The sequence below is a fragment of the Pan troglodytes genome, chromosome 12, assembly GCF_028858775.2.
Source record: "Pan troglodytes isolate AG18354 chromosome 12, NHGRI_mPanTro3-v2.0_pri, whole genome shotgun sequence".
Lineage (NCBI taxonomy): Eukaryota > Metazoa > Chordata > Mammalia > Primates > Hominidae > Pan > Pan troglodytes.
In genome coordinates this window covers 110,490,175-110,517,244 of record NC_072410.2, presented here as the reverse complement: position 1 = coordinate 110,517,244, position 27,070 = coordinate 110,490,175, and the positions used below count along the sequence as shown (strand labels likewise).

Genomic DNA, 27,070 nt, shown 5'->3' with positions numbered 1-27,070 from the left:
TTCAATGTGCCTTCCTCACTAAGCTTAATCATTTCTAGCTTTTGATTTCAAGTGAGAGAACTGCTACTCTTCCCTTCACTTGCACATTTAGAGGCCATTATAGGTTATTAATTGTCCAAATTTCAATATTGTTGTATCTCAGGGAATAGGGAGGCCTGAGGAGAGGGAGCAAGCAGGTAAGTAGGGCAGTCAGATCACACACAACACTTGTTAAGTTCTCCCTCTTATGTGAATGCCTCAAAACAATTACAATCACAGCATCGAAGATCACTGATCACAGATCACCATAACAGATGTAATATAATGAAAAAGTTTGAAATACTGTGGGAATTACCAAAATATCACACTGAAACATAACAGAAGTGAGCGTATGCTGTTGGAAAATGGCACCCAGAGGCTTACTCAATGCGGCATTGCCACAGACCTTGAATTTCTAAAAATGCAATGTCTGTGAAGCACAATAAAGCAAAGCACAATCAAATGAGGTGTACCTGTATTAATTTTTACAAACAAGCTTGTTCGGATTATGATTGGGATTGCATTTGTGGAGAATTTGAATCTTGATAATATTTAGTTTTGTAACCTTAGAATAAGGTATATATCTCAGCTTATTTATGTATTCTTTATTTTTTGTCAGTAATGTTTTGTTTTCAGTGTACACGTCTACCACCTATTTTGTCAAATAAGTCCTTAAGTATGGTGTATTTTTGATACAATTGAAAAGGTTATTGTTGCTTTAACTGATAATTTTACCAATCAGATCAGGGCAAGAAAGAAAGATGGATTAAAAAATATGACTCCAAGATTTGCATCTGGATAAGAAGGCAGTATAGAAATAGTTACATTCATAGAAAAAAAACAGATTAATTATACTTAAGATATGTTGAAATTAGTAAAGTTAATAAAATGTCCAGTTTGGTCCTAGGGAGAGATCAAAATTTGGGTCTAGAGTGAAAGATGAAGACTCAAGAAAAAAAATAAAAATTTGGGAATCATTGTATTGAGGTAATGATTATAGTTACGGGTGAGAGTAACACACATTATAACAGCACTACTTTCATCTGCGTCTCTTCCAACAGACTCTGAGTTTCTCAGATTGGGGCCCTGTCTGACCTTTTTATTTTGAACTTCAAGCAGAAGGGTTAGCACAGAGTGGGTGTCTATTCATACTTACCGGGTTTATGCCTTATGGTTTTGATCCTAGTTTTGTCACTTATTAGCTTTATAACCTTCAACATGTTACTTTACCTCTTTGAAACTCATGTTTCTACTACACGTGAGCAAAAACAGTCCAGTGCATGGTACCGTTCCTAAAATCAAGAGGCATTCAATTAATGGTAACTTAAAAAAAAACTTCCTATATGATTGTTAAGTATATGATAGTAATAATGAACATGTTTAGCACTTTCTATGTGTCAGGCGCTAAATGCTTTTTATATATTCACTTTCTTAATCCTCATAACGACCTCAGGAACTGGGTACTCTAATTAGCCATATTTTACAAATGTGAAAGAAGGAGGGATGGGGAGATTGAGAAGTTGGTTGGTGGGGGAGCTGAGATCTGAGTTTAGGCAGTGTGGCTCTCCAGCTTGTACTCTGCAACTCCACCACACTGACTACATCTCAAGGTACATGCATGGGCATATACATATATATATGTATATATGTGTGTATATATATGTATGTATGTATATGCTCATGCATGTACCATGACAGAAAGTGACAACTATATTAAAATGGCCATTTTTGTGACTCAAAAAATGACTTTTTTGTCATAGCAATATATATATACACACACACAAATGTATACATATATGTATATATGTGTATACATAGCTATATATATATATTGCTATGACAAAAAAGTCATTTTTGTCTCTATATATGTGTGTGTGTATATATATACATATATATTGCTATAACAAAAAAAGTCATTTTTTTGAGTCACAGAAATGGCCATTTTAATGTAGTTGTCACTTTTTATCAATTGTGCAGCCCAGGGTACATTTGTGTACAGGTCAACTGTGCCTTAAATATTTCCTGGCTCCTGATCTCCATGTCACCTGCCGTCATTCTATGCACAGGAAAACATTTAATGGGCTGGGACTTATCTTCAAGGCCAAGATGGAATATTTTTATATGCCCAAAGATTCTGTGCCAACTGAAGACTTCTCAGGGAATAGAAAGAAACCTAGCAGGTAGATACTGATATGTGCAAATCTCCTTGCAAGTTGTTTTTCACAACTACAGTAAGCATTAATAATTAAGTCCCTGAGACAGTGATGAATAACACATCAGGTCCTTCCTGCTTATGTATACCTGCTTGGCACTTCAAACTTAGGTAATTATCTCATCAATAAACAAATGCTTTTTGAAAAGTAGAACTTAATGCATTTTAATATTCTATGGGCATGAATTTTAGAGCAATGCAATACTTGGCAATGGCAATGCTTTTTAAATTTAGAGTTATTTTATAACACAGAGTGGAAAGGATTGCATTTTCTCACCCTACCTCATTTAGACCTTATCAATCTAGCTCCATTTCAGGTTATAAAAATCACTTGATTTTACAGAGGAGATGTTTCTGTTTGCAATTTTTTTAAATCCCTCAGCATCCATCTGAAGGCATCTCCAGAGCAGAGTCACTGCTCTGTCTCACCCACCATCTCAGGCAAAAGGAAGTGCCTGTCTACTATATTCCAGTAAACTTGGTAAATGCCTCTATTAAATCTAGCATCTCCTTGTATCAGACCCAGGTGTATAGATCATTTCAAAGATGGAAAGTGGCATGTGATATTTGGCATTCCTGATGCCATTTTAGTTAGTTGAGTATAAAATATTGGTTGAATGTTGCCAAGTATGAAAAGTGCATCAGGGTATTTCTGGAAAAGCACTGAAGGTAAAGGGCAAGCTCAGAAAAGCTAAAAGGATCATGATCTCTTGCCATCAGCTAGCTTGGCATCCTGGGACTTCCCTTTAACTGTTTGTGTTTTACAGGGTGTTGGCCAGTCAGAGCAGTAAAAGGCAGAAGGCAATCTCTGAAAGCAGCTGAACATTATCCCGTCCACCTGCACGCCTTCCATTTGGGAACTCTTAACAGAAGGACTGAGGAGAAGCTCAGCCAAATTATCTGAAAGTGACTGTTTTCAGGAAGGAGTATTGCATGGTAATGGGCATTAAGACTTCCTGAAAGGTTCTCATTCTGGTTAAGGTAGAGGGAGCACACTCACAGTTTAGATTCAAAGTCGGCTCAAATCTTGGAACTGTCCACTGGTGTAGCCAGAAAGAGCCCTAGGAAAAACACTGTTCCTGATTTGAGGAATGGGAAGGGGAGCCATAACTGAAAGAGAGAGTGTGGGGAATCTTCTGTTGTATTTTTCCTCTCTCTCCCCAAGCAAGCCCCAGACTTATATACTGTGGCAAGGATGCTGCCTTACATTGGAAGTGGTAAAATAATAATTCTAGTTACAATGTAAAACATTAAGTTTGCATGTTATAATTCATAGAGTAGTGACTAAGCTAAAATAAATTAGAAATATATAATTTAATTTTAAATTTGAAATGAACTTCTAGAGCCTGTAGTTCAAGCCCTTCATTTGCAGATGAAAAAGCATGGTCCCCCAGTGGCAAAAGATACATCCAGGAAGTGACGGATGAAACAGGCACAATCCTGGTCTCCTATTGTTCAGGCTGGGCATGGTGGCTCATGCCTGTAATCCCAGCACTTTGGGAGGCGGAAGGCGGGTGGATCACTTGAGGTCAGGAGTTCGAGACCTGGCGAAACCCTGTCTCTACTAAACATAGAAAACTCAGCTGGGTGTGGTGGCATGTGTCTGTAATCTCAGCTACTCGTGAGGCTGAGGCAGGAGAATCGCTCGAACCTGGGAGGTGGAGGTTGCCGTGAGCTGAGATCGTGCTACTGCACTGTAGCCTGGGTGACAGAGTGAGACTCCATCTCAAAAAAAAAAGAATTTTTATTGTTCAGCCCAATGTTCTTCCTTCATAGAATAGCATGAAACTTACTTTCAGTATCCTCACACCATAAGGTAAAACTGCTTTATATTTTCCTGAGTAATGCTGTAATACAGAGTCTTAATATAGCTTCATGCCATCACTTTTTTGATGAAAATGCTTTAAATAAAAATGTCTAAGAGTAATAGGCCTATTTTCTTCTAATTTAATTTAAATGCACACTCAAGGAAAGTCACATTTTCGATAAGAAGAAATCTCTAAAAGTGCTTTTAGAGCCTCCTCTTTATTGAGTTTTAACCAAGGATGCCCTTGCATTGAGGCCCTTGGGATGGTTGTGGTTCCTGCCCAGGGTGGTCACTTACGGGACAATTTCAATGAAGTCAGCAGAAAGTTAGTGGAAAGGTCTCCTTCATATTTCCAAAAATGAATATCAATAGTTCCAGCTCCAAATCTCCTCATTAACATTCACTAGAAATTAGTATCCAGACTTTCAGAAGAGACTCCTTGTGATGGATAGAGTATGATTTGTACTTTATTTTGTAGATGAGAAGGAAGGCGATATCAACCACAGGTCTGTAGACTTTTTAAGAGATCATGCTCTTTCACATTTACCAAGTAAATAAGAGGCCTGGCCCTTACCTTCCCTTTGAAAAATCCAGAGTATATTTTAAAGCCTTAGTTGAATGCATTCTGACTCAGTCCTGCTGGCAAGTGTCAGATAATAGTATTCGTTTTGTATTTGGAGAAGCCAAAATCCAGAGGTGTAAGCAGCTTCGTCAGTGACACACATTGCTCACAGGACTGATTTTATCCCAATTAAATCGAGCAAACATCGACTTAAAGAGTGTATGTTTCATATGAAAATTGTAGCCTTAATTAATAAAAACTTGAAAATTCATAAATTTCAAGGTTTTTACTGGAGGGAAAGAAACTGTTTGGAAGCAGAAGTAGCTAGATGTTCAAACGGCAGCTCTTCTTCCAAACATTTTCCTTTGTCCTGGGAATCCATGAGAATTTACTGCTGCTACCACTGATCTGGCCTCAGATGTTTACTGCTCTGCCCTGGCCAATGTATAAACATATGTGCAGTTGAAATTTTCTACAGCATGCCTGAGATAAAAACAGCATATTTAACAAAATCAGATGGAATTATGTGAAGCCTGACAACGTAGTTTATCAGGTGTGGCCTCTTCATCATGTCAGATCCACAATCCACTCAGTTCTGGGCTGGCACAGGCCAGTGTAAATCTCTAACCTATTCAGGGTGAGAGCTAGGTTGAGACTCAGACATAAGTCTGAGCTTCCACCTGCCTAGTGGATGCTTTCAGACTCCTTCTCAGGGCAAAGCTCTTCTCGCTTCACGGGAGACAATGTATCATCAAATAATATGCTCTAGAATACAGGGCACAAAGTAGAAATCATAATGCAAGAGAATGAGCTCATTGTACATATTTAAAAGACACTTAGGATCTGTAGTCTCTTTTCTTACAGTCCTCTGTGCAATAAACTTTGGGGACATAGACGGTGTGCTGTGTCGAATAGTGTCTCCCCAGAACTGATGTTTAACAGGAACCTAGGGATATGACTTTACTTGGAAATTTGCAGATGTAGTTGGTTGGGATGAGGTCATACTAGATTCAGGTGGGCCCTACACCGGTGACTGGCATCCTTATAGAAAGCAGAAACACACGGACATAGAGGGAGAATACCATGTGACAACAAAGATAGAGATTGGAGTGATGCTGTCACAAGCCAAGGAAAATCAAGATTACCAGCTGTCACCAGAAGCTAGGAGAGAATCATGGATTGGATTTTCCCTCTGAGGCCCCAAGAAGGAATCAACCCTATTGACACTTTGATTTTGCACTACTGGCTGCCAGAACTGTGAGAGAATTAATTTCTGTTGTTTTAAGTCACTAAGTTTGTGATAATTGGTTACAGCAGTCCTAGGAAACAAATACCCATGGGAAAGATGTTGTTGAATGAGGACAGGACAAATAAAAGGCTGAAGGAGCTTTGCAGAAAATGCTGTTTGAGCCCACTTCAATTTATAATAAAGCTGATACAGATTTGCTATTATCTATTAGTTATATAAATTCATATAAGACAAATATAGATTATTATTATATTCTAAACACTCATGTTTTTCTCTGTAGATACAGTTTTAAAAATATCAATTTTTTCTGATTCTTACAATTACTCTATGAAACAGGCAGGCCATACACTAGTAAGTCCATTTGATAGACATGTCAGATGGTCCCTAGAAAGACAAAGTGACTCACTGAGGATCCCTCATCCAGTTAGTGGTAGAGCTGACCCTGGGATCAGGAGCTCCTGGCTCTCTAAGTAGGCTTCAGATAAAGATCACTTGATAGAGCAGGAAAGTGAGGCTCGATAAGCAAGAGTTACTTGCCTGACCACATAGCATAAACAGAATCCAGGGCCAGTGTTTTCTAAACATAGGCTTGTGTTCTTAACTGTGAGGTTCTATTTTGAATCCCCACTTTGCCTCCGTGTGTGTGTGAAACGATCGAATCATAGGTTCAGGTTTCAATAATATTCTCTGTGACTACTCATGAGAGAATCCTACAGGAGAAATGAATATGAGAAAATATTTAATGTTTTGATTATCTTTTGATGAAACCTTCCAGATTCACTGCAAATAGTTCTGATACCTCAATGAGTACAGAATTTGTATGGCTGAATTGGAAGAACCACACTTAACTTTGCTTTATAGCTACTTTGTGCTGTTTTACTTAAAAAAAACTTTAGCTTAATCTGCCTACTAATTGAAATGAATTAATAATCTTGAAATTCCACAAAATTTATAAAACCTCAGTTTGAAAGGAACCTTAAAAGCCTTCCTTGCCTACCCCATACTGTACTTGCACAGTGATAATACAATGTAAATGTGAAAGCCTTCTGGGACATAATTTTCACTACTTCCTAAAGCAACCTACTCAAGTGTTTTCTATCCCTGACAATTTTTCTTCTGAGATGGAGTCTCACTCTATCCCCCAGGCTGGAGTGCAATGGCACGATCTTGGCTTACTGCAACCTCCGCCTCCCAGGTTCAAGCGAGTCTCCTGCCCTAACTCCCTTGGGATTACAGGTGACTGCCACCATGCCCGGCCAATTTTCATATTTTTGGTAGAGATGGCGTTTCACCATGTTGGTCAGGCTGGTCTCGAACTCCTGACCTCAGGTGATCCACCTGGCTTGGCCTCCCAAGCTGGAGTTACAGGTGTGAGCCACTGTGCCTGGCGGTGTCCCTGACAATTAGAAAGCATTTTCTTACACTGAGCATATTTTCTACTTACTGGTTCTTTTTCCACTCCTTGTTTCCAAACAGAATGCATCTAATCGCCCCTCCACATGAAAACCTCTAAGAAATTCCCTTCTGTTCAATGTTCAAATTCATTCACCATTCTGCTGCCTCCTAGATTAATGTCAATATTTATCTATTTATTCATTTATTCATTCAACAAAAATGTATTGGATGCAAATCATGACAGAAATAGTATTCAAAATTTACATAATATTTATCATGAGATAAGCATTGCTGTGTTAGTTAATATTGAGTGTCAACTTGATTGGATTGAATGATGCAAAGTATTGTTTCTGGGTGTGTCTGTGAGGGTGTTGTTAGAGGAGATAACATTTGAGTCAGTGGACTGGGAGAGAAAGACCCACCCTCAGTGAGGGTGGGCACCATCCAATCTGCTGCTAGAGTGGCTCCAACAAAGCAGGCCGAAGAAGGTGGGCTAAGCTGGCTTGTTGAGTCTTCCCCCTTTCATCTTTCTCCCATGCTGGATGCTTCCTGCCCTTGAACATTAAACTCTTGGTTCTTTGGCCTTTGTCTTTTGGACTTACATCAGTGGTTCTCCAGGGCCTCTCAGGCCTTCGGCCACAGACTGAAGGCTGCACTGTCAGCTTCCCTACTTTTGAGGGTTTGGGACTTAGACTGAGCCTTTATTGGTTTCCTTGCTCCTCAGCTTGCACATGGCCTATCATGGGACTTCACCTTGTGATCCTGTGAGTCACTTCTCCTTAATAAACTCCCTTTCTTATATATATCTATCCTATTAGTTCTGTCCCTCTGGAGAGCCCTGACTAATGCAATTGCTCTAAATGCTTTACCAATATTAACTTTTAAAATCTTCAGAATAATCCTGAGATAAGTACGATGATTTGCCTGATAATACATGTTTGAAGCTTAACAAATACTTTGAATAAATGAGTGACTAAATGGATAGATAAATGATGAATGTAACATAAAAATATTTCATCATATGAACTTTCCTAATTCTCATTCTCTTTTGATTTTGTACCTAGTGGCATTATATGCTTATGATTACTGCCTAAGCCAAAACAACTAATAAGGATATCCAGAATGAACAATGCCATCAGGGCACTTAGAATTCTGAAACAGATGCCTCATTCACAATTGTTCTCAAGAAACTATTCTTCAAGATATTCTTGGCAAAAAGCCTTATTTGAAATTATTCGAATAAGCAGATGGCAGGAAACCCTGTAAAACCCAAACCATGATGAAGTTCATGATGTCTGCCTAGGAGGAGGCATATTCCATAACCAACACAGAATTCCACTATGAAAGGGCTCCCAACCCTTTTAGATATATTCACCTTGGCTCTAACAAGCTCCAATCCAAAATTAAACCTGTAGCTCATCTCTTTGAGGGCTCTACAAACTCTGTGATGATTACTGGTTGTAATTTCCGTTGCTATGACGAGAATGCCCTTCGGCTTTCCTTAAAATTGCACCCACTAGGATAGGAGGAGAGCAGGCCCTTGTGACCCTGGTTGGGTACAACTGTACCATCATTAAGCATTTCAGAAAAAGGATGGCCTAGATATCAAAGATAGATATCCATTTGTAAGCATGTGCAAATCATCTCTATTCGTAAGCACCTACAGATTGTTTTCCACATTTCAAAATATTTCAGAGAGGTTTTATTTCTGAAGGAAAAATGGGTTGTAATTTGATGCAGTAGCTTGGGGTAGGTATAAATAGATTTTATTTCTATAGACTTTCACATAAAATCACCAGATTTCTTGGGAATATAGAAGGTTTCTTTTGGCTTTATTTTTGTTAATTATTATTCACCGAGGCCTACTTTAAAAACAACTATTTGTAAAAGGCTATTTTTGTTTCTCCAGACAGAAATTATTCTATCTTTCTCTAAATTATGTTCATTTAAAATTTATTTTTGTCCCTCTTTCTTCTGGAGGAAAGATGTCTCCTTGAGTTTAGGGGTCATGTGTTATCAACTTCTGTTTCATTTCTTCCTTCACTTGAAAAAGGAAGTTCCTACTTTCTAGGAGTTTACAGTCTAGTAGGAAAATCAAACAATGTATAGACAATTAAAAGGATGGGAATAAGGTTAGGGGCTATGGACAAAGTGATATCTGTGCTGAGAACTGATGAATAACTGAGAGTTAGGCAGTAGAATGGGCACCACTGAATGTAAAACAAAGAGAATAGCCAGTTAAGAGGCCTAGCAGTGAGAGAAAAAGGAGGATGTGTTTGAGATAATTAAAGGAGCTCTTTATAGCTAAGAGTATGGAGCATAATATGAGGGCTGAGGGCCAAACCTAAACAGCATAAAGGGGCTCATCTCATGAAGGTCCCTGTGAACCATATTGCATTGTAAAAGGGCTAGGTGGTGGGAGAGTCCAACCGGCTGAGAAAATGATAATTATATTTCTACTTTAGAAACATCACTTTAGTTGAAGAATAATAAGTAGAATAGAAGGATTATTTCTTAGGTCAGAGAAAAAGCTGGTAGATGGGAGGGTTAATTCTGGTAAGGATAAAATCAGGAGATACTTTAGAAGTAGAAAATTGATACTTGATATTAATTGAGATACAGATGTGCGTATAAGAAAGAATGTGTTAAGGCTAACCTCCGGGATTCTGATTTGGTGTTCTGATTATCAGTGTTGTATAGCAAACCACACCAAACTTAATGATACTCATGATTTCTGTTGGTCAGGAATTCAGAAATGGCACCCACCACACAGATGGTTTTTCTCAACTCCATGATGTCTGGGGATTCATCAAAAACTTGAAAGATGGGGATAACTTAAAGACTGATGGACTTGAATTAACTAAAGCCTCATCCACTCACATTTCTGGCAGCTGGGTGGAAAGAACTAATGATTTGGACTATCAATATTGTATCCCCATGCAGTTTAAATCCCTTATAACATGGCAGGCTTGAGGTATTTGTACTTCTTCCATGGTGACTCAGGGTTCCAAGTACAAATGAGCTAGTGAGCAAGGTAGAAGCTGTACCTTTTGTGATCTATAATTGTAAATAATCCAACATTATCATAGACATGTTCTACCGGTGCAAAGGAAAAAGTGCATGAACCCTATCACTCAATACAGAGTGCCAAAGTTTCTTAAGCTATGTTTTAAAACTACTGAAGTTTGAAACCTGATTTATATTTCTCTCACATGTGACATACACCTGGCTCCTCCTCCAGGACCAGAAATTTCTCACTCCGTTACAGAATCAAATAAAAAATCTAAGACCTCATAATCTAAATTAAATATAGGTGCAGATGGGACTTTAAAGGACAGTCTCTCCAGTATGAATCTTCTTGATCTAAAAACTTATGAACAAAAGAGATGATTTTTCTGTCTCAACCTGATTCCTCCCCATATAAGGTTGTGGGTCAATAAGTTTCTTTTTATTTCATACTGTTTCTGTCTCTGTCAGCTCAAGCTGATACAATTCCTTTACAAATATTTTAAGGTTCCTGTGTATCAGTTTATAATACTTTGCATTTAGGCAAAAGTCACACTTACAAATAGTGTTTCAATAAGCTCTTCTTTGACTTGGACTGCCTCGAGGCAATAGTCTTATAATTCATAAATGCTTTACTGAGAGGGCTTATGAGGCATGCAGAAAGATGGAAAGACATCTTCAGATCTTCTTAAGACTTCTTAAGAGTCTATAAGCACCAATTTAAATCTTGCTGAGGTCTTGTCAAAAGGGTTTTCTAATCACATACTTGGTTTGTCTTTACCCTGTTGGCATCACCCTCAATTTGACCTTTGGTCTAGGCCCTTTCTTACTTTGAGAATATTATTCTGGGAGAAACTAGGAAAATAATAGTTTTATTTTTGAATGCAGAAAATTCTGGATGTTTTCTATTTCCTTTAATTTTTTTTTTCTGAAACTTGAAAGATTCATTTTTAGCTCATCTGTTTCTATTTTTATCCTATCATACACAGCTAAAAGAAGCCATTGAAAGTTTTAACAATCTGCCTTTAAATCATCTTAGGCAAATCTATCAATTCATTAAGTGTATTTTCTGATTTCCATGACACTTTAGTTGAAGGTATTGACAAAATTGCCTCCCCGAACTCCCAGCCTTTTCTTGAGCCCTTAGTCCCACTCACTGCCTGGTCCTATAGCCACTGCTACATCTTTCAGGATTTTGTTGTAGCTGTAACCACAATTACTTCCAAGTGCCAAAGTCTGTTCCAGTAAGTATTGATGCATAAAAAACCACCTAAAACTTTAAAATAACAACCATTCTACTATGCCCATTCTATTATTCACTGCAATTCTGAAGGTCAATGATTCAGAAGGGCATATCAAGGATGGCCTGTTTTTGGTCTGTGATGTCAGTATGAGGCCTCTGCTTGGAAGAATTGAAAGCTGAGGGTAACTCAATGACATGAGCTGGAATTAACTAATCTTATTTATGTGTCTGGCAGATGGGTGAGGAGAATGTAAAGATGAAAATGGAAAACTCCAGTCTATCTGTATCCCCCATGTGATTTTTCTTCATTACAACATGGCAGCCTCGTTGTAGGTGGCCTTTTACCTGGTGGCTCAGGGCTCCAAGTGCAACTTCAGGTAGAAGTTTTATTAGCTTTTATGATCCAGTCTCGAAGATCTCATAGGAGAACTTCAGCAGTACAATATTGGCTGAAGCAATCACAATCCCTCCAAAATTTAAGAGAAGGGAATATGGACAGTACCTCTTGCTATGGAAGTAATGTCAAAAAAAACCTCGAAGACGTGTTTCAAAACCTCCACACCTTAGTATGAATGTTTTACTGAATTGAGGAACACAAGAATAGAAGCAAGTTTGTGGATAGGATAATCCAGGTCAGGTATGGAAATATGAATTTTGAGCTGTCTGTATAGTATCTAGTTGGCAAAAAGTAGAGAATTTTACTCACATTTGGAGCTCAGGATGAAGTTCAGGGCTGAAGTTAGAGTTTGGAAAAATGCATCTGATATTTAAAATCCTGAAAGTGGGTGAAAGTATCTGCAGGGATGTGTAAACTAACAAAAGTAGTACCATGACATAGGGAAATGCATAGGTGAGCACACTCAGGATGCAACACGAAGTAAACAGAGGCAGGTGTGGGTCCCAGAATCCAAATGAAGAAAGCATTTCAGGAAGGAGGAAATTAATTATGCCTAATTATGCAGGTACTATAGGCAAGTGACTTCAAAATGTTAAAGACTGAATTTGAGGTAGCCACAAGAATACCATTGGTGACCACAGAAAATAGTTGTTTAATGTAATTTCTAAAATATATATATGTACATAAATAAACAATAAAATATTGTGTTTTAAGTTATAAAGCCCTGGTTTAGAACATCCCCATTGTTCCTTCCTAGTCCCAGGGAGGAAGTGCCAGATCTTGAAAACACCAGACTGCAAAACATCCAATACTGCAAATTCATACCCTCCCTGACCACAACTTCAATGATTCCAGGTCATTTGCTTAAATATCCCACCTTTCAGAGTTCCTACATCTAACAAAGTGATTCTAGCTTGACCATCTCAAACAGTGTGTTTTTGTGAACCAGCATTAAAGACACTATCTTATAAATACCCCAACTCTCTGAACAGTCTCTCCTTCCTTTGTTTAATGCTTGCTTGGCAAAGCTCCACCCTTAGATAAAAACAGTTACTTAGCTTCACATGCCTGTATCTGGAAATCTTGTTATATTTTTAACAAGCTGCTTTCCCACTGTCCAATACTTTTTCATACCTCTTCTCTCCTCAAGCTTCTGACCTTCCACCTCCACCTTGGTCTTAGTGGAAGACCTTGTCTAGCACTTCAGGAAGAAAAGGAAACACTTATAATGATGACACATTTAAAACATTTGAAGCACCTTAATCTCTCAGTAAGTATTAATCATTATTATTATTAACCAAGTGTGGGATGATTAAAAGAGAAGAGATGTTTCCACAGTCGGGGGAGAGCAGAGGGCCAAAAGGGCCATTGGAGAACAGAGGCCAGATGGATCCCAGATCCTGACCCTGAACTACCTTTGGATGCAGTTGTATTTATAAGATGCTCCCATTTGAGAAGGTTGTGAGTGAAGACATGAAATGGAGGGCATGTTAGAGAGGTGGAAGGGGAAGGGTCCCTGTGTAGCAGACAGCAGAGACTCAATGGGATGCAGTGGAATGGCTTGAAAATGAGAAGTGTGAGGAACATTAGGGGCTGAAAGCCCAGCATGGGGACCCAAGAACAGCACAGGATAGGTGGCTGCATGGGCTGCTTACCTTAGAAGATGGCCAAGTACATCAGTCAGTTGCACAAAAGGATCTGTCCCTGCAGCTGTCTGATGAGTGGACTCTGGCCTCCTATGGAAAACAGTTACCCCCCTTCTCTAGAATGGACTGAGTGCACCCGGAGGGGCTCCACAGTCCCCCTAAAAATACAGTGTTTAGGCTTCCCCTTGTCGGCTTTTGTTGCTTTTTTAGGGATCTTTTTCTCTTTGCCAGATGGATTCATCCTTCCTCTTCAAAAACCACAAAAAACAATACCCTTGAGTGAAAATGTTTCTGAATCTCTAGACAGAGTTAGCAACTATATTATAGCACTTACCAATTGCAATGCAGGGAATTACTCACTGTCTTTTCCTCCAAGTATACACTAAGTTTATCAGAGGTAGACACTGCATTATTAGATATTGATATGTTCTCACTCCTCATTGCTTAGCACATTTCCCTATCCACGATTGGTATTCAGTCTTATTTCTTGAATGAAGATGTCAACTGCATGTGTATTTGTCTTCTCCACTAGAGTGTGAGCTCAATGGTATAAGGAGCTTTATCTTATGCATTCATTCATCACAACTCTCGAGCATTTCTGACACACAGTAGGTGCTCGATAAATGTTTGGAGAATATCATCTTGTGGCTGTATTGTTTTCCTCTCTCATCCACAATCATGGTTTGACTTTGATAAGTGACAAGACGAGAACTGATTTTGGTATAAATGTTTCTCTACCAAAATATCACAAGTTCTCCTCCAAATATGTACAGCCTAAGAAGAAATATCAGAAAAAAAAGCAAATCCCATTTGTATTCAGAAATGGTGCAACCTTCCCATCTAGCCTGGACTCACACGACTGAGCTGGAATAAGGTTTTGGAATCTAGAAGCTGTGTTCACTCAATATTCAGGTGGCGTTCACAGAGAGATGCAACAGAAATGGTAGAATTTCCATGGTCTCTGAATCCTGCTACCTTTACTGTTTTCAGTCTCATAGAGATTCATAATTACAAGAAAGATTCATACTGCCTTTTATTTTCTTTTCCTTTAGATTAAAATTATCTTGATTATTAAATGCTATATTTACATTTCCAAGTATATCATAAATTCCCAAGAAGTGATTTTTTTATTTCTTTACCTAAGAGTAATTTTAAGCTTAAAATCCTTTTAATCCAGCTCGGCGGAAATTCTTGGAGCCTTGACTCTGAGCCAAGTGCTGTCTAAAAGACCATGGGGAGCATCATTGGGGTGTATTGTGTGTGGGGTGACAGGGGCATGGAGGGTGAAGGTGTTACCCTCTCCCACCCCTGAAAAATGCACTGAAGCAAATAAAAATATTTTACTGCAAATATATGTTTTTGACACATTTTGAGTTGGCTGTTCAGAGAGCCAGCAAACAGAAGTAGGCTTGCAAAGCTGTCTTTTGTGGGAGAGATTTGCATCTATAGAGAATCTGCATTGACGCTGTCAGGCCTTCCCTTGTCCAGATCTAGGAAAGATTAACTGAGAATCTGACACCTCTAAGGGACTGAAAGAAACATTTCCCATCTATACTCTCTGACAACTGCTACCTGTGAGGTTTCATTTATATAAGAAGACCACCTTTGTTAGCCAAGCCTCCTCTTCTCTCCTCCCACAGCCTCTCTTGACAATCACCTGATTTACCACCATAACTTGCTTTTGGCTACTCTCGGCCTTTATTCTTTCTGTAACCTCAAGATGACATATAAGCTTCTACATCCATTGAGGGGGGCGTCAGGTAATCACTCATGACTCTCCCTGTGTACACGTTAATAAATTGTATGTCATTTCTCTGACCATTCTGCCTTTTATGAGTTGATTTTTCAGTGAAACTTTGATGGGTGAAAGGGAACCTTTCTTTTCACCCCTACACACCTAAGCCTTAATAAGGCAGACTCTGGCAGGGAAACATATTATCATGTCCTGTCCTCACTGGGCATAAGAATCTTGACCCAAATTATCTGGTGTGGCTCACTTAGTGTAGGTATTTCCTAAAGGAATGTTCTTCAGAACACAACCCTTTAAGATGCTCATAGAAAACAGTAGGTAGAGGAGGCAGGGCTTCATGTGTTTGCAAATGCTGGAGATGATAACTTCCTCCTAAAAAGATTTTTTAAATGTCTCATGGAATTCTATTGTACATGTTTTGGGAAATGTTAATCTAAAGTAATATCTGAAAACCTTTTTAGTGTAAAAGCTTGTATTATTAATGTAAGATAATAATTTAAATTACTGAATTTGTTAAATTGTTGGATCTGCTTTCTGAGTTGACCTCCAGTTAGAGTCCTGTCTATACCCAGTGAGACAGCAATGGCCAAACAGAGGGTTCAGATAGCAACCTCTTTATGATGGATTTGAACCAGTATGGCCAAGACAATCGTTTCTCTTCTGGACTAGTGTGGAACTTTGGCTGTACGTACCATATTAGCTGTATCTGGGTGGCATGGGCTGTTCTTTGATGGCTACTTTTTTATTGAGGGTCTATATTAGTAGTAAAACTTAGTCTTTACTTATGCACTTTCTCAAAGTTGATCCCTTATGGTTTGTCTTGATGCAGATTCTCACAGGGAGAATCACAGAGTGATTACCTGACCTCCCAATGGATGTAGAAGCTTATATGTCACCTTGAGGTTACAGAAAATCTTGATGCAGATTTAAGAAAAAGCTACAGCCTGGGCTTAAGCCCATGGATATGGGATTCAAGTCATGCTAGAGAGCTGGTCTAGTGAGAAGAGTCTGAACATAGTGCTTCTTAGTGGAGTTCAAGTAGAGGGCAATGAACAGTCTTGGAGTTAACTGATGAGCAAGGAATTGTTCTGGGCATATCATGCAGATGGCTGTAAAATCTTTCTTGACTTATAGTCATGAGTAACTACTAGAAGGTATGGAAATCATGGTCATGAATGACAATTGCATTGCATCTTTGAGACCACCTGGATTCTGTTGGCCTTGGTGTTAGAGACTACAACACTGAGAATAGAATCCTTTAGCAAAACAACAACCTATTCTGGGCTAGAGTAAAATATACAGTATAGACCCTTTTCTGACTTAAGTTATTAAACTTGAGGTTCTTTAATTATCTGGAAAGAAAAATTTCTGTAGGAAAATAGCTTTTCTGTGATTCAGGGACCATATTATTATATAGTATAAACTTTATATGTTTTCTCAAAGGAGAGACTTTTTAACTAGATTTGATACTGAAAATGGTGCAATCCCGATTTTAGCTTATGAATGTGTTGTATTTCTCTGGAGGAGTCAGTGGGTTTTTTTTTTTTTTTTTTGGTTGTTTTTGGTGGTTTATTTGTTCTTTCTCAGTTGAGTTATTGTGCTGTGGTGGCTAGGTTTTCTTTAGAATGCTTGTATGTTATTGATTTTAATCAACTTCATCTAACAAAAACCACATGCACAAATCTTTTTGAGATACAGCTTTTACTCCATATACTCATCTCTATTGTGAGTATAATTAAAGTTATTTGAGGCCACACCCTTAGTCTTCTTTCTAGGAAACATCTTATTCCACTGAAAGAATCTGCCTGGCACTACCTTAATCCTTTTAGGGATATTTTTACAGCTTATCTTTTCACAGGCTTGTTTTAATAACTTCAGTTTTTATTTTAGATACATAGGGTCCAAGTGCAGGTTTGTTACATGAGTATATTGCTCTTAGGGATCTTGATAAGTGGTATGACAGCCACACTCTGGTTTGAAGCTTGCCTTGAGACTGAGTCTTAGTGGCCTTTCTAACTCAAAGGTTTTCTTAATTTTTAACTTTACTGTAGAGGATTTTTTAAAAGTTTCATTTTCAACCTCTTTAAACTCCAGCATTTTGGATAACTCCACATTCTTTTGCATTTCTGTTTGCAAACTAATTAGTTCATTTCTGAGCTCATCTCTTTCTCAAAGCACACAGTCAAATGCAGCTGGAAAGAACAGTTCACACTATCAACATTCTGCCTCAAAAACTCCTTGCCCAAATCTGTTGCGTATGTATTTTTTTCTTGCTATCTATGTTGCTTCAGGTGACAGATTTACCAATTTTTTCCAGCATATTACATAGGTTTTCATTTTTAAAAATTCAATCTCCTATTTTGGTTTCCTAGTTGGTTTCCATAAAGTTTCAAAATAGTGTCACATTTTAAAGATTTTATTATAGCCAGTATCCTTATAATAATATTGTTCTTGCTCAAGAGTCAGGTTTTCTTAAGTGACTCTGCTTCAAGTTGTGGTTTGGGTTCATTTCTGATCCAAATGTCTCTCTTTATAGGTCCACTGGGTATCCAGGACACACATTTTCTATAGTGGACAGGAGATGCTCAGAATAAATGAGAGGGAATGTTCAGTGTCTATTAAGGCCACAGCTCATCACAGAAACCATGCCATTTTCTCCCATATATTACTTGTAAAACTAGTTATCTGGACAAGCCCGCATGAATGGGATGGGGAAGTATTCTTTGCTCATGATGGACCACAGCAAAGAAAGGAAGAATGTCAGCAACTCACAAAATTTACTAGAGAGAAAATGGTCCAGGATATTACTCTCTGGAACATGCAGCTATTGAAGGTTTCAGGGAAAATAATCTTATGCACACCTATTGCTGCTAACGCTGCTGATGATCAACATTACCATGGCAATTTAGTGAAAGAGCCCTAAATAATGTTGGCTTCTGAACACTTGCTTAGAATTGGCAGATTCTACTTTTTCTCTTTTCAAAAATTATGTTATACTTTAGTGCTTCCAAAATTTTTGGAACTTCCACATTTTCTGTAGATTTCACAAAATCACTGACGATGGATGGTGGTCATATAGGTGAATTTTTATTTATTTGTTTTATTTTTTATTTTTTAAGTATCCCAAACCACGATCAATTCTTCTCAACTTTTTTATGTGTTGAAACTTCAAATTTTCAGATAAATTGAAAGCATGGTTCAGTTGTGCCCATGAGACTCTGATCGGGAAAACAGAGGTACACTCATTATTTTAGCAGAAAGAATTCAGCATAGGAGATTTGTTCAACAGATACTGGAGGACTAAAACCTAGATGCACGGAAAAGGGGTCCACAGAGTTTATAGTCAGACTTCAAAAAGCAGAGCAGGTGCTGCCCAGCTGGAGCTGACACGCTGGGGGCTTGGAGGAGGCTCCTTGCGAAGACGGGGCAAAGGCAGGCTGGAAGATGGCAATGAGTCCGGTTCTTTGAATGTTTGAGAAAGGAAACTGGAACCAAGTGCTACTGGGAAACAACTGCCTATTAGGTTGAAGAATTGCTGGGGGGATGCTGCAGGAACAGCAAGTAGACAGAAGGCTTCACTTTGCTTCTCCCTCTTGCAGCCTTCAGTCTCTCTTCTGCCACCATAGCACAGGAGCCTAATGTGAGGACAGCTGGCTAAGGAGAAATAGGGTTTCCTGAGTTTCATCCCAAGCATCATAAACAACAAACAAAGATGTGGTGTTGGGATCCAATAACAAATACCTATATGCTCTTTACTTATTTTATCAGTTGATAAAATTTTGTGTCATTTGTTTATCTGTTTATCAACTTTTTGGGGGGAGGAATTTTAAAGTGATGATACCAACAAAAAAAAAAAAAAAAAGAAGAAAGTGATGATACGTCATCCCCAAGTACTTTAACAGGTGTCCTGTAAATGACACAACATCACTAGCACATATGAAAACAAGAACAAAAATTCAATACTTCTGTCATAATACAGTCTATACTAAAACATCTTCAACTGTCCCCAAGATACCTTCCTTTTATAACTGTTTTTTGTCCCCTTGATTCAGGATCCAACCAAATTCTGTACATTGCATTGACTGTTAAGTTTTTTGACTCATCGACATATTTTAAATGGTATTAAAAATGTTAGAGTCTCAGTCATTTTTTTTTTTTTTACAGAATGTTCCTCATTATGGATATTTAAAAAGTATTTTCTATGTGCAGAATTTGGAAATGATACTACAAAGATAATGTTATATAATTTTATTTTAACATCAGAGGCAGATATTGTCAATTTGTCCCATTATTGGTAATATTTATTGGTAATACTAGGTTTGATCACTTAAGTGGTGATAGCCTGGCACCTTCATTTTAGAAATACATTTTCCCTTTTATAATTACTAATTAATACATGAGATGAAACTTCAAGATCATGTGATTATTGTATTTCCCAGCAACTTTTTATGAGTGACTTTAGTATCTATCAATGATACTTGCCTGAATTAATTATTATCTTAGGGGTTGCAAAATAGTGATTTTTTCCTAAGCATTATTCTACATTTATGTGATGGCTAATTTTATGTGTCAACTTTGACTTGGCCATGGAATGCCCAGATAGCTGATTGAACATTGTATCTGGGTGTGTCTGTGAAGGTGTTTCAGGAGATGAGCATTGGGACCAGGGGACCAAATGAAGCAGACCTCCTCCCAATGTGAGTGGGCATCACCCAACCCACTGAGGGCCTGAATAGAGCAAAAAGGAAAGGAAGAGGAAGGTGAAATCCACTCCATCTGACTACATGAGTTGGGACATTAACCCTTTCCTGCCCCCAGTGCTCTTGGTTCTCAGGTTTCTAGACCCAAACTGGAACTGGAATCTATAATATCAGCTTTCTGAATCTTGGGCATGTGAACTACACCATTGGCTTTCTTGGGTCTCCAGCTTCCAGAGGGCAAATCAGCCTCCATAATATCATGAGCAAATAACTTATAAAAACCTCTTCATATATCACATATATTGTGTGTCTATATATATGAAATAGAAAATATATATTTATAAATATATATTATATATGTATGATATATAATATATGTATGATTCATAATATATAATATATATGTATATTATATACGTATATAATACGTATATATTATATATTATATAATGTATACTATATTATATAATATATATTATTAATATATAATACATATAATATATATGTATATATTATATTATATATGTATATATTATATAATATATACATTATATATAATATATATAATGTATATATTATATATAATGTATATATTATATAATATATACATATATATTATATAATATATAATATATTATATAATATATATGTATATATTATATATTATGTAATACATATGTATATATTATATAATATATAATATAGTATATATTATATAATATACTTATATATTATATAATATGCGTATATTATATAATATATTATATGTATATATTATATATTATATATATTATATATTATATATATAATATATTATATTATATTATTATATATAATATATGTAATATATTATATATATAATATAATATAATATATTATATATAATATAATATAATATAATATATTATATGTATATATTATATAATATGCGTATATTATATAATATATGTATATATTATATAATATACACATATTATATAATATACACATATTATATAATATACACATATTATATAATATACACATATTATATAATATACACATATTATATAATATACACATATTATATAATATATAATATACACATATAATCTATAATATACACATATTATATAATCTATAATATACACATATTATATAATCTATAATATACACATATAATCTATAATATACACATATTATATAATCTATAATATACACATATTATATAATCTATAATATACACATATTATATAATCTATAATATACACATATTATATATCATATAATATACACATATATTATATATCATATAATATACACATATATTATATATCATATAATATACACATATATTATATATCATATAATATACACATATATTATATATCATATAATATACACATATATTATATATCATATAATATACACATATATTATATATCATATAATATACACATATATTATATATCATATAATATACACATATATTATATATCATATAATATACACATATATTATATATCATATAATATACACATATATTATATAATATATACATACATAAATGTTTATAAATATATAATATATATTTATAAACCTGAATATATGATATATAAATATATTATATATGATATAATACATTTATAAACATGTAATATGTAATATATTTATAAATATATAATATATCATATGTATAATATATATTTTTATAAATATTATATATGTATATATTTCCTGCTGGTTCTGTTTCTCTAGTGAACTCTAATATAACTTATGAGCTGACTTTCTTTCCATTTTTCTCCTTTTTATCCCTGTTTTCTACATAACAATAAGGACACATAGTTTTTTTTAATTCAACATGTTATAATCCATTTCCAAAATTAGTCTATTTGTGTCAAATTATGACAGATTTAGACAATAAGAGCTTTGTAAAGATGGCTCCTGTGTTTCACTCAAACTTCTGATTTTAGTTTCAATTTCAAGTCACTCAACTCACAGTGAAAATGTAGTTCTTTGAGCTACAGAGTGCAAAAGCAGAAGCAAGAAATCATACAAATAACACTTTTTCAGCATTTACAAATCCAAGCATTATCTCCTTAAAAAGCTAAGGGGCTAAGCAAAATTAAAAGGTGGGAAAGGGAACTATGACCCGAATCCCTAATTGTTCAGTACTGTTCTGTCTGCCTTGCCCATCATGAGTTGTCCTCTGCCTGTGAATATTCTAATGTTTCCAGGAATGTCACAAGAAAGAGAGTACAAGGTTGTTCAATGACACTGGCTGGGGGGATGTAGCAGGCTGGCAGGGAGTATAGCAGTTCTGAGCAGTCTTATGTTAGTACAGGACCCAGGAGTTATGGTACATCTCATTTTCTATTAGTTCAAAGTTACATCACTGAGTGACATCATTTGAGTTAAATTATTGAGAGTTACACTATTATTCTCTAATGTTTCATGCTCACCATGTTTATATCTTCCTAGGTGAGGTGGCCATATGCTTATTGGAGTAGCTATTTCATTTGGGGTGATATATCCATGATTACAACCAAACAAGAGGAGGCATTCTTCATAATATTTTGAAATACACATAACACCCTGCTGTATCCCTTATTGATGGTCACCTAGGCTTTCAACACTTTTTTGCTTTTTGCCACATGATGTTGCAGATTTATTGAGCATTTCCACATCTCAGATCTGGAATTGGCCATTTCTTAGAGGCCCGACTCCCTAGCATTTGGGAATTAAGATCTGAGAGCCATGTGTGTTCACTGCTTCTGTGTCATCATTGACTCTAGGCCCTTTCAGTAGAAAAGCAAGAAAATATTTGCATATTTAAACCATGAGATCATCCTGACATTTCTAATTCAAATTTTACCTGGCAGGCTTTCCTTAGTTTAGTTTATTTGATATTTTTATTTTATTTTTCTTACAAGGAAAATATTGGGTTCTAATGATATCAAGGCACGTACTTATTTGCTTGTCTGTAGTAGAAGTAAACACTTTCACATTTTTAATATCAATATTAATACTAACAAGAAACTTACTAAATAAAGGTAAATGTTTCTGGTGGTTCTTTTTGTCCTTAAGCAATATCATACTAAAAGTGTATATTTGGAGTACTGCATTCAAAATTGTCTTGGATTATTTAGTTTCTCTGACTGGTTATGTCAAAAATTAAAATAGAGTTAGATTTTTACTAAAATAGAGTTAGGTTTTTATTTCTGTTTTTGCTGAGTTTTCTATAACTCCATAACTATTTTCAGTCTAAAGATGTTTGCTTCTTTAAAAGTAGGGTATTGACTGGGCACAGTGGCTCATGCCTGTAATCCCAGCAGTTTGGGAGGCTTAAGCAGGAGCATGACTTGAGCCCAGGACTTTGAGATCTGCCTGCGCAACATAGCGAGACTGTGTCTTTACAAATAATAATAATAAAAATATTGGCCAGGCATGGTGGCATACACTGAGGTGGGAGGATCACCTGCGTCCCGGCGGTTGAGGCTTCAGTAAGCAGTGATTGTGCCACTGCACTCCAGCTTGGGTGACAGAGCAAGACCTCATCTGAAAAAAACTAAATTAAATTAAAACAGAGGATTGTCCCTCCTAATCACCTTCCATATCCTGGATTTTATTCTCTTTTACTTCTTTCATCCATTTATTCCAGTGAGAAAAATAATAATAATGATAGCACGTATTGAGTACTTACTGTAATTCATGTGTTCTTCATTCAATACTACTAAAAAAGTACATGTAAAGAATAACAATCACATGACAGATATGATTTTAACTATACAGACATATTCCAAGTATACATGCTAGGAGCATAGTTTAAGAAGGGTTTTATGGTAAATGGCTGAACTTTGCCATTTTTCAGCTTTTCAAGTTACTTACTTCATGTAAGTCTTTGGTTTTTTCATCTGCAAAATAGAGATGGTAAGACTTTTTCTTCATTCAGGTTTAAATGAGTATAATTATCAAAGATTGAAAACTGAATATTTCAAAGATCTTTTCGAATATTGCACTTCTTGGTAAAAATCATAAAGATAGAACAAACGAAGATAAAGACAAATGTCAGTTTGGATTGGATCAACCACACCAGAGGCGCTGAATGAATAGACCCCTGGGGAGACATGGACAACGCTGGCACGTGATGCTCACTTGGCAACTGGGAAAATGACAACTATGTGCTAGGTGCTGACATATAGTTATCTGACATCATCATCATCACCCAAATCACTTTAAAATAAATATTAATTCATGGTTCAACAACCTGTAAATCTAAAGATAAGATTACACATTCCTCAGCCTGGTAGCAGAGCCTGAGGTCCTTCTACTAGAACCTTCCTTTTATAGCTAAAAGAATGCCTGTGGGCCATGGGCAATGCACGTGGTTTTCTAAGACATAATCATAAGACTATCTTTCCTGGGGAGGGGATTTGTACATTAGCAAATAAGAGAATTACATTCACTGCAAACTCGCAACTTTTGCCTAAGTAGAAATGACCAGAGAATAAGCATCCACATTTGGAAAACTGAATAATAAAAATTACCCTTTGTTCTGGGCCTAATCCTGCAGTGTACATGGATTCTCTGCCAGGTTTTTCAGAATGATCAGGGAAAGTTGAAAACAGAACCACTTAATTCATTTAAAGATCAAAAGGGTGTGCATATGATATGGTTTCATTAAGAATTAAATAATCCACATGGTTTCAAGGTTAATGAGAAAAAACTACCCAACATATCTGCTTAAAATTCCCAGAAGGCATTTGAATGAGGAATAAAGGCCTTTAACTAAGAACAGACTCTACTAGGTTTAATAAGAAGTGATTTCCCCTAAATGCAATTTCCTTGAAAAAGATATTCAAGGCCTCAGAGTTTGACAAATTGTAGCAAAGGATTGGTGTAGGAGATTCAACTGGGCAAAAAAATGGGAGTTTTGAATTCAGCAAGCTCTATGATCTCTTGAATAGAGCCTACCAATTTTACTCTGTGCAGTGCAGGCCCTTGAAAATATCAAATAAAGTTGAAGAGCAAAATGTGTGGAAATTACTTAATTTGTTGATTGCAATGGTTTTTCCCATTAGGACTATTACGCAAGAGTGAGGTTAATGACACTGCAGGAGCCAGGAAGAAGCAAGAGAAATCTCAGGGAGCTCAGAACACAAAGCCTGATGATGAGAAAAAAATGTTAAGAGAGCAGCACCCAGCTCAAAGGTGGAGACATCATGACAAAATGAACTCAGGAGCAAATACAGGGATTTTGCTCTCACTGTGAGCAGCATGGAGGCCCTCGTTCTGAGCCCTAACTCCTTGAGGGAAATAGAGAATCGAATAAATCTCAGTCTGGAGTCATGGATTTATTTTTTCTTATTCCAGTTAAGAAAATCATTGGATTTTTAACATTTTGGGCTCAAGGTCTCACTCTGAAAATCTAATGAAAAGTCATGATCATGCCACCAAAAAAATGCACATAAGCATACTCTAGCAAAATTTTGCTTGTAATTTCAGGTATATGTAATCTAAAAGCTTTCCTTCCTACTGGTTAAGAACTTCCACTTTATAGGGCCAATAAAAGCAGGTAACTCCATTCTAGGGACTTACCCTGTGACACTCTTTGACAAAAATCATCTAATTGAATCCTGTGATCATCTAATCACAACCACATAACATGGGAATCTATATCTCTATTATCTAGGAGAAACAAAGTGCAAAGAATTTCAGTCATCTAGAAAGCAAGGGTGACTGTTAAGAAGTATGAGGCAGAGACATTATTGGACTGCTTGGCACCCCTGTGGCCCCCGCTCGTTTTTATAGCTTCATGGAGTTAGGGACAGCTAGAGACCAGTTCTGTCCAATGGCTTGAGAGCAAAAGCAGAGTGTGCCATTTCTGGACCACAGTTAGAATCAGTTTGTGACTCACTAGCTTTCCTCCCCTACCCTGCTGACCATGGAAGCTTCATGTTAAGATGGAAGACAGTTTTGCTGCTGCTAAGAAATGCAAATCCTAATTGCCGATGATGTAAAACCACAAGTTTGTTTCTTCCTCACTCTACCTGTACAAGAAAGGGTTGCTGGGGACTGTGCTCACTGTAGTTACTCAAGTAGCCAGGCTGGTGGTGGTCCATTGCATAAGTGCCCACGATTGCTGAGATGGGAAATAAAATGTTGGATTGTATACACCACAATTCAACAACTCTTGGTCTGCCTCTCAGAAATGATAAACATTAATTCCCCTCTCATTTCATTGGCAAAGTTATTCACTTGCCCACTGTGATGGCTAGTATTCAATTAAACACCAAACTATGTGGCTGTGAAGTTATTTTGTATATTTGATCCATATATAGAATCAGTTGACTTTAACTAAAGGTGGTTATTCCTGATCATCTGGGTGGGTAGGCTTAGTGTAACCAGTGACAAGCCTTAAGAGCCAAACTGGGGTTTCCCTGAGAAAGAAGGAATTCTGCCTCAAGATTGCGGCATGAGCTGTTGCTGAAGGGTTCATAGCTTGCCCATCTGCTCTACAAATTTTGGACTTAAAAACCCCAACAATGATGTAAGCCAATCCCTTGAAATAAATAAATACATATAAATGTAAGTAGATATCCCAAGGGTTCTATTTCTCTGGAGAATCCTGACGTACACAGCCACACTAAACTTCAGTGGGGGCATATCTACTGGGCCTGGAAGTAGAAAATCTCTAATCAGCTCTAAAGAACACCAGAATGTCTGAGTCGTTATCTTCCAGAAACTACTTGAGTTGCATTGGGTTCTGTGTGAAAGAAAAATAAGTTTACGATAAAACAAGGCTGAAATATTTTTATTTTTTTGTTTAATTTTTTAGAAACTGTATTGACATTTCTTCAAAGGGTATAAAATTAAAAAATAATCACTGGGTATATTTTTAAGAAATAAATACATCCATGTAACCAGTATACAGATTAAGGAAGTAAATATAGCCAACACCCTCAAGAAATCACCTTTCATTCTATTAAGCTGCTGGATTTTTAAGCTGAATTTTTCTTCACACATATCTTAGCCTATCTTATCTAACGTACAATCCAAATTGAACTTAGTGTAGTTTATTTGTTTTCAAAGCCAACAAAATTTTT

At 36.5% G+C, this 27,070-nt stretch overlaps 1 long non-coding RNA gene across 1 annotated transcript in view; it reads left to right on the top strand.

The window, feature by feature from the left end:
- LOC107972674 (uncharacterized) overlaps positions 1 to 27,070 on the top strand; it is a 260,787-nt gene that overhangs the window by 104,638 nt on the left and 129,079 nt on the right. The gene's annotated exons all lie outside the window — the stretch shown is intronic.